We start from the raw sequence: 10,548 nt of genomic DNA, 5'->3' as shown, positions 1-10,548 counted from the left end.
ACATACTCGGTACATTGTCTGTATTGACTCCCTTATTGCTCGAGGGTATGCGTTCATGCCGGCAGTTCGAATAGACGGACGATGATGGTCCCGCTCGCAGGGACTCTCCACTCAGCTGACACTGTGCGCTCCACAGGATCGGAGCTGCGTCTATTTTGTATGCCATTCTTTTCGAGACGTATACGCACATGGGTATGAGCGGGGCCCCGTCCCCGTCCTTTCTGGCGCTTATACTCTAGTAGAGGTCCGTAGATAGTTGTGTGTATTTGACAGATGATGTAGCCTTGTCAGCTTCTATTCTTTTGTGTACAACATGTGTAGCGGCCTAGTTAGCTTGCCTTTGTTGTTCTTTCAGCACACACACACACACACACACACACACACACACACACACACACACACATATATATATATATATATATATATATATATATATATATATATATATATAATTTCAGTTAGAGTTACTTATGGGCCCTTATTATTTAGTATTATCCAGATAAGAGTATAGGGGTGTTTGGTCACTAGAGATCATGCACTCGTCACGGCTCATCGGTTTGGGTTGTGACAAAATAATAGAAAAGAGGAAAGGCAATATAAATAATAAAAAGATAAATAGAAAATTGGGAAGCCCGAAAAGGGAATTAATGGTACAAAGGAAGTAAAAAACGCAAAGAAAAACGGGAGTCGAAAAATGTTCAAGATAGATTAAAACTTGTGTCTACCAGCCATGTCACTTTTGTCTAATTTATGATTGGGGGTGGCAGGATCAAATATTTACCCTAATTTAAGCAAACTACAACATAAGTATATAAAAAATTTATTAATCGAGGGGGTGCCACGCCATTCCCACCCTAAAGGGTGGATTCGCCCCTGTATATATATCATATACTGACAGCATATCATAAGGGCTTGCTTCATTCCCTCAATTCCTCAGTCCTTTATGATACCCACACGGTATATATCATATACTGATAGGATATCATAGAGGACCGGTTCATTCCTTCAAGAAAAACACAACTCAATCCTATATGATATGCACATGATATACCATATACACACAAGGTGTCATAAATGAATAAATCACATGATATACCATATACTGACAAGATATCATAGAGGACCGACTCATTCTTCCAAAAAAGATCTTAATTGTCTATGACACTCACATAGTATATATCATATACTTATAGAGTATCACAAAGATCGGTTCATTTGTTCAACAAAAACACAACTTACTCACATGGTATATATCATATACTTATAGGGTATCACAGAGATCGGTTCATTCGTTCTAGAAAAACACAACTCAATCCTCTATGATACCCGTATGGTATGTAACATATGCTGACAAGGTCTCATAGAGGATTACTTCATTTCTTCAAGAAAAACACAACTCAATCCTTTATGATACCCACATGATATATCATATACTGACAGAATATCATAGAAGACTGGTTCATTCCTTAAAAACATACTAAAGTACTCTATGATACTCACATGGTACATATCATTTACTGACAGAGTATCATACAGGAGTGGTTCATTCCTTAAAAAAACAACTTATTTCTTAAAAATTAAAAAAATAAAATAAAAAATTCTCAGAGCTTTGTGATACCCACATGGTATATTTCATATACTTATAGGGTATTATAAAATACTGGTTCATTCCTTTAAAAAAAGCTTCCTAGTTCTTTATGATACTCACATGATATATATCATATACTGATAGGGTATCATGAAGGACTGGTTCATTCTTTCAAAACAAACACTCCTCGGTCCTTTATGATACCAACTTGGTATATATTATATACTGATAGAGCATCATAAGGGATAGGTTTGTTGCGTCAAAAAATTAAAAATACAAAAAACGAGTTTAAGCATAATTATGATATTTTAATTTTTATATCATTTTAGCAAGTCTACATGTGAAACAAATAGAAAAATAAAGTCATATGTTATATACGATTTTTTTTCCTATTTCTAAAAAGATATAAAATATTTTTGCTATTAATTTATATTTTAATAAATAATTTAGTGACCTTAGTATTTTTTTAATTACTTTTTGTTATCTAATTATTTAATTTTTTTCTATTTTTTAATAAGTCTAAAAATAACTAGATAATATTTTATCTTTATATTTATTTTGTATCTTTAAATAAAAATTAAAAAAAAGTGTGACAATAAATAAAATAAGAAAAATGACAAAAGAATAAGAAGATACAAAAATAGAGTTTAAGCTTAATTTTTTATATTTTTATATAGTGAATTTAGTATTTTTTTTAACCACGTCATGTTGTAATTTTAATATTTAGTTATCCTAAATTTTAAATTAGTCTAAAAATTGTTAGTTACTATATTTAATTTTATATTTTAAGAAAAGCAAGAAAGCTAGAAAACAAGAAAAGGACTAAAATTAGAAAAGACAAAAAAAGAAACTTTACCTTATGTGGTCCTTCCTGTCACAGATATGCTCCCTTCGGTCAATGCGAAGGAGGTGTACAGCGGGTAATTATTTTGCCCCGTTATGGATATTTTAGCATTAAAATGTTTAGGGGCAAAGTTTACTAATTATTTTGTGGTCGACGGGTAGTTTGTGTGGTTTCTCCTTATATTTTTCCTAAATAAATTAAAAAAAAACTTACTTAAACTCTTCTAAAAATCGTTTTCTAGTCAGAATATTACTAATTGTAAAATAAATCTTAGTACTATCATTTTCATAATTTAATACTCAAAAACACTTTTTGAAAAGATTCGTCAAGCACAATATTTTTATCAAATACTAAAAAAAACGCTAATTAATAAATGCATTGTTCAAATGATACGCCCAAATTACACCTTTAAAATTAGGAGTAAGCGGTCGTTGTCAAATATAGAACCCAACAAGGTTAGGGTATAATCCCCTAGAGAATACAATGAATAAATGTACTTGCTAAGTGTAACGCTCGACTATTAGTCTATATTTCAAGGGAGAGGGGAATATAATAATAATTGGTTTGAAGTTTGTTCATTAATACTAGGTGTTGTTGTTATAAAATGTGAACTATTGGTAAAGGGACTAAGGTTGCGGTTCCAATGGAAAGTAATGCAAATGGGTATCAATTCAACTTCTTTAAATGTCTAGATGCAATTAAACATGGGTTGCATAACTTTATCAAAAGTCTCTCAACCAAATTGATAAATATCATTACTAAGCTTTCTTAAGCCTTAGAATGTGGAAAATGTGAACAACCATTTTGTTTCAAGTTAGCTTTCCAATCTCTAGCTTAAGCTATTATATGGATTTAATGACCCAAATCCTTGCTATCTAACTCTTTTCCTAACTTTCACCTTCTTTTTCAAGCAAAGTAAAAGTACTTAGGCACAAGTAATGTTTGCAACCATTGAGAGACATTAAAGCATGAAGAGTTGATAGAATACATCTTTTACTTAAAAACGAAGTTTAAATATGAAACCCAATCAGATAACTAACACATTTGATCCTACAATCTTAGCTAATGGGTTTAGCTACTCATTTTCATTAAGTAAAAGACAAAAGTAGATAAAGTATTCATAAATGCTTATAAAGTTAATGAGAGATGACAACAAAAAGTGAAAGATTCCTCTTTAAAGTTTCAACAACCAATATTCAGTGTAGCCTCCACAAAAAGAAAACAAAATAAAGTATGGAGTCTGTTTTACAAAACCCTGGGAGAGTATTTATAGCCTTCCAAAATAGGAACAAATTGTGGACAAAAATATTCCTGCGCGCCTGCATGTGTGTCGCGGATCGCAAGTTGCACAAAACTCTCGCAGGTCTTGCACTATAGAGAAATGACTGCAGCACCTACGGTCATAGTTACACCTCGTGGTTTTGTACATTGAAAATTCGTCGTGTGTTAGTGGTTCTAGCCTTGGATACGGGAGTTACCAAGGTTAAATGAGATTAGACGAGTTTATCTTATAGTTATCAAGGATTAAGTTCATGTTTAGTAAGTATTGGAAGGATTAAAGGTTGAACAAAACGACGAGAATATGTTTCGGGAAAAAATAGGTTTTACGGTCAGATATACAGACCGTATATCTAGCTGACTTCCACCGTAAATTGATTCCGGAAGGGGTGAGTTACTGGTTGGATTTTACGGTCTAATTATACGGATCATATAAGTTTTACGGTCCGTAAGAGTGGACCATAAATTTGGATCGGTACTAGTTTTTTTTTAAGTTATATAGTTGACCCTTACTTATTTTTGCTCATTTCTAACATTTCACAAGTCTATGAAAGTTCTAGAACTTTCTCCTAAACATATCCAACCAAACCCAAGTAAAATAAAGGATTGAACGGTGGAAATCAAGAGATCCAAATGTTGGGAGGCTAACTAGGGTTTGCATAGTCCAAGAATTCCTTTGGTGTTGAAGTGGAGGTTTCTCTCAAGTGGAATAAATTGATCCAAAGCTTATCCTTATGTGATAAAAGATTAGTTTTCATATCTATTTCATGTTATTGAGAATGCTTGGCTGTTGAACAACTTGATTGAGGAAAGAACGTGAAAGAGGAAGTTCAAATGTGGATTTGATGATATTTTGAGTAGTAGATTAACTTGAGTTATCATTGTTAGAATGTTTTGAGTATAATCTTGTTATGAAGGGCAATAATAATGATGAGGGAGTGTTGTATACAAGTGTATAAGAGTTGTAATGAAGTTGTTGTTATAAATTGGTTATGAGAATGAGTTTTGGATTTACATTGGATATAAATTGAATAAAATCTCTTAAGCATGATATTGTTGAAGTTGTCGTTGTTGTTTGGGAGTTGATTTGGAATATGGTGGAAGTAGATGAAATAGGAGGAAGTGTTGCCCAATTTCCGCTAGCTTATTAACTATTCTAGTTTGAACTTGTGAGTATTTCCAAGATTTGACGTTAGTGTGAATCCTCTTGAATGTAGATTTGTGAGGTTGGAAGGAGAAGCATTAAGTAGTTAAGGAGACGAAAATGTATGTTAAGGCTAACCCTTTTTTCTAAAGGCATGATTTTCTTACTATGAATCCATCTAAGATATCCGTAATGTCCTATTCCTAGAAATGCTAGAAATTCATGACTTTCAAGATTCTTAAGATATTATTGATAAAAGCTCTCCATGGTGATGATGATAATGATGATGATGATGATGGTGATCCCCTAATAGAAATCAGGGGTCTATCGACTTTATGTCACCCCGATAGAGTCGTAATGCTTCCTTTGGATACTCATGTATATCATATATGCATATAGCTATTTTGTGACACCGAGCTTCTATGACCGGGTATGATATCTATTGCGCGCACACCACTGCAATTGGATATGGACTACACCGAGCCTTGTTATGGTCGGGCGTGGATGACACCGAGCCTACATGGTCGGGTATAGTATCACTATACGTATATGTATGAAATGTTTTTTTTAGAGAGAGGTTAAGTATGCATGGCAATCATCTTAGGAGATCTTATGAGATATAAATTGTACTATTTATCTTATGTTATTTTCATGCTTTCATCATGTTACTATTCATTCCTTACATACTCAGTACATTATCCGTACTGACGTCCTTTTATTTGTGGACGCTGCGTTCATGACCGCAGGTAGACAGGGAGACAGACCAGACCTTTAGGCTGCTTTATCAGTGATTGCATAGAAGTGCTCCATTTGATCCGGAGCTACATCAGTTGGTATTATTCTTTTTGTGTACATATATGGGCATGGCGGGGTCCTGTCCCGCCTTTATGATACTACATACTCTTCGTAGAGGCTCGTAGATAGATGTGTATAGCTAGATATCCCTCAGCTTTGTCGATTCATATTTTGTATATCATTTTGATGTCCTTGTCGGCTTGTGTATATATGGGCATAGTTAATAATGTTTATATAAAGGAGCCTACGTCCGATGGAGTTCGTGTAATTTGGTGAATGATAATTATGAGTTAGCCATGTGGCTCACCTAGATGTGATTATGAGAATATGTTAAGAGGTGCTCGGCAGGTTAGCTCCGGGTGCCCATCATGGCCCTCTGGTTGGGTCGTGTCATCATAGATTAGTCTCACAGGTGGCACCTGCGCTCGCAGGTGCTACTCGCAGATGCTGCATCCAATTTCTTAAATTTCCAAATTCTCTGTACAAACTTGCTGCAGCACATGCGTCTCGCATGCGTGACCTGCGGCTTAGAGGTCATGCTTTTCCATTTTGGCTTGTTTTGCTTCATTATGCTCTTCGAACCTGTTTTCCTACAAATCAACACAAACATATGAAAAGTAACATCAAAAGTTCTTGAAGAGTTATAAAAGCCTAAGGAATTGGCATCGAATGTGCCATAATTTCAGGGCACGTTAGCACCCCCAAACTTATACTTTTGCTTGTCCTCAAGCAACTCAAGGAAAACTATAGCACACGACAAGTGTTCCAGCATTTCAAAGGTAGTCATAGTTATGATAGTGATAGTGATCAGTTACAAGCATGCATTCAAGATATAATTACCCCTCATTCTTCTTTTTTGAAAAACATGGTGCATTCACTCAAAGGTTTAGCATTAACTAATCGCTTTACTCAGTGACACAATCTTATTAGCTTTAAGGAAGTGGCCTTGAATTCTAAGCCAAGAGGCAATTCTTTCATTAAACTTTGTAATCCATATGTCCTCAAAAAAGTCCAAAGAAAGTCCCAAAACACACATATTCACTACAACAAATGGGACAAAAGACGAAAGAGAAGAGCACAACTCACACTCATAAAGAACATGTACATATGCACAAATACGATGCCATAAGCTTGTCCTTTAAGTATTTCTCCACTAATGTAAACACACCTTGTTCAAAATTAATTAGGACTTGTGGGTTGTATTGAAGACTTAAGGTCAAGGTAGGATACATTTGAGATAAGAGTGACTTGCAACCTCCCTAAGCAATACCAATACGCTTCCTTCACAAAATTCATTTACTTCTCCATCTTTTCATACCACCCATTAGTCAATCCTTTAGTCAAAACCGTTATTTACAACTTTGAATCACATCTATTCCTTTAGTCACAACCTTTATTCACAAACTAATATATATATATTTTTAAATATATATATAGCCTTTTTACCTCTTAATCACTTCCACATCACCTCTTAATCAGTTTCACATAACCAATTGCCAACCGCCACCCCCAAACTTAGGCGGTTTGGCCGATGTTTGCCTGTCCGAATCATTTAGGGAGATAGGGTGCCAAAAGATGAGTCAACATGAACAAAAGGGTAAGGCTTGTAATATGGTTGTCACAAAAGAAAAAAAAAGTTAAGGCTCAAAAGGGGCTAACTAGGAAAAACATGCAATGGGTAGGGAATTTAAGACTTAGAAATTTAACGCTTAGTAACGATCCAAGGAAAGCCTAATATCTTCTTTCAAACAAAGTGTAGTTTAGGATTTCGCCTTGAGACACTTTCCGAGCAAGTTCTAAATCACAATCATGCGCAAGAGTTGAATGATAATACCTCACAACACGTGGCACATGGATTACTTCACTATTTTCTAATTACTTCTTAACCAAGAATTCAAGGCGAAAAAAAGATAACTTTTTAGCAAGCAATATGTCACCAAATGAGTCATGTCAGTTATGCTATTCCCGTTAAGTACTCATGCACACTAAAAACAATTTTGGAGGGGTATATTATCAAAACACGATGAAAACATACATGCCATAAACTGATCAAACCATCACCATATAAGTCAAAAACAATACAATCAACACCAACTAAACATTCCAGGTTCAACAGAAAATAAAAAATCTCAAGAAAGAACACTGGCAAAGAAAACCCAAGAGTGCCAAAAACATCCACAATCCAACACAAAAAACATGAGCTACCCCCACCCCCAACAAAATAGGCATGCATTGTCCCCAGTGCATTAACTGTAAAACAAGAGGTGAGTAGCTCCCTGGGGACGCGTCAAGTGTTCGACTAAGTGGAATCTGGGGGAGCAATGTCAGACTCCATGTGAGGTAAAGTCTGATTAGCAGGAGGCATCTTCAAAGGTGGGACAATCATCAGTGCAGTATCCGCAGGGTCACCACTCAAAGGCTCCGCAGGTGGAGGTGTAAAGGTCTTAGGACCAATTGGCAGTGGGAGTGGCATATCAGCAGGGGGAGAGGAGGAAGTACTGGCCTCACCTGCCCGAAGATGCTATGGTCTTTTTTGCCTCAGTGCCCCTGCTCTCCTCAAAAGATTACTGCATAGCAACGAAGGTGTCAACCTTGGCCTCATTAATACCCGCTGCGAGGGCCTCACGGCGGGATGTCTCAAGGCTCTCTCTAGCTCGGGCCTCCTGCAATGTCTCACTAACCCGGGCCGGCTCCACTGTCTCACTAGCTGAGTCAATATCCATCTTATCCTCAGATTCTTTCACACTCGCTTCATCCTCTTCATCTAACTCATCAACGATGGTCCGACTTTGGGCCTAGTGAGATCCGGTGGGTGCAGTAGAAAGTGGGCGCCCGATGATAGAATGGGTGTACCAAGATCTATGTCTGGGATTTTCAGCCCCTGAACATCTGCCTTGACCTTTTCCAGATATGCCCGAATGACTGGAAGGCCATCATCACCACCACCCTCAATGCACTCCAATCTAAGCTCAATTGCCTACATACGCTCTTTTATCTGTGTTTGCTCATTTTTGAACTCTCTGACTGCCTCTGTATATGGTCTCATAGCTGCCTCTATTTCCTCTTTGATATAGTCAGGAATGCGGCCCACAAGTTGATTCCCTTAGCATCCACTGCTCTAATTAACCGCACACCCTCACTAGTGATCCCGTACCCACGAGAAACTGAAGTAGAGATAGGAATGGAAGCAAAAGGACCCTCAGTGATGGATGGGGCAATTGGAAGCACAAGACCCAAAGAGGTGGTTGGACCCGAAGAGGGCTCGGAACTAGGAGCAGCAGCAGCAGCAGTAGCAGTGGCCTGTCCCTCGGGGTCAAGGATATGAGTATCAAGCACGATCATCGAGGCACTTGGTTGCTCCATAGTTTTCTTGCTCTTTTTACTACCTAGTTCTAATCTAGTAATATCAACTATTTGGTCAGTCGTGACCATCTTGTCCAACCTATCAATCTTACGCATATTGGCCCTCTGACACAACTCTGTGATCAAGCAAGGAAAAGGCAGCGAAGTATTTTTCCTGATGGACCGTTCCTTAATCTCATTTCTGATAATCACCCCCATATCAACAAGAAACCCAAACATGAAGGAAGAAATAAGAATACAGTTCTCAATGGATATGTCAGTGTGATTCTTGGAAGGCACCACCCTCGAGGACACTAGAGATAGCCAAATTTCGCCTCGAGGTTGAGAGTGCTCTTATGAATTTTAACTGCTGGGTCTATCTAGTCTGGTGTCCTAGATGAAATAACCAAAGCCACTTAAGCACGCTGTTCCTCTGGTTCTTTCATCCTTGCATGATATTCGGAGGTATGCAGGGGCCATCCTTCAACTGGCTCACCTTCTCTTTGCTCATAAATGATAGTACCAATCAGATCCACTGAGAAATCAATATTAGTACCTCGAATCGGGATCCAGTTAAAGTGTTCAAGATTCTTTTTTGGTTGGTGGCGACTGATTTTTGCATCTAATATTGCTCCATACGCAACATAGAATTCCCTAACAAGAACTGGGCAATACTCGGCGGGTTGCATAAAGTAGTTCCATCTCAATGCTTTCAGCTTACGGATGATACCCGGACACAGGCCTTGCAGACCATTCAAAGTCATCTATTTTTTCGCGTTGAGTGCTCGAGTCTCATTCCCATCATCCTTGATAGTTTTTTAGGCCAGATACAATTCCCTGGAACCTGTATAGTGAACCGCTTCTCCTCAGCTTCCCTCCGCTTACCCCTCTCAAGAGCATCAGGAATTTCAGGTGAGGGGGTATTCCTTGTCCCCTCTTCAGACTGGGGGACAGGTTCCACAGGTGCTTGTGCTCTCCGGGAGGATGAGGAGGCTTGTTGTGTTGTTTCTCTGCCCCCACCCCTCAGTTTGTTAGTTCGTGCCATCCTGTGAATACAACACAAAACACCTAATATTTATGGTTTTTCTTAATATGAGGGAGCAAGTAGAAAGAATAAACATAGGAAGAAAATACACAAAAACTATCAAATGCACATGGTGTCATTACATGCGAGCAGCACAAGAGAATCACAGGTAACACCTACGAACCGCAGGTGGTGTCGCATGTGATGCCACTTGAATGTTAATAGAATTTTTGTCAACACCTGCGGTAGCAAGTGCGAGCCGCATGTTCAACATGCAACTCGCAGGTGGTGTTTTGCACCGCTGAGCTTTGTTCTCTCTTTTTTTTTTTTTTTTTACACGCACAAAAAATCTTATACACACACACACAATCTTATATATATGTGATTTCCCTTAAGAAGGTTGTCATGCCTTTTATCATTGGGAAAAGCTGCGAGCTCATTTGAACAAAGGTGGTTTGTTCAATTAAAAGATGCCCATTAGTTCGCTTAACATGTCCCCTTGATAAATAAAATAAACTATCAGATACTTGGGG

Source organism: Lycium ferocissimum, chromosome 12, assembly GCF_029784015.1.
Source record: "Lycium ferocissimum isolate CSIRO_LF1 chromosome 12, AGI_CSIRO_Lferr_CH_V1, whole genome shotgun sequence".
Lineage (NCBI taxonomy): Eukaryota > Viridiplantae > Streptophyta > Magnoliopsida > Solanales > Solanaceae > Lycium > Lycium ferocissimum.
Note: the sequence above shows the minus strand (reverse complement) of the source record.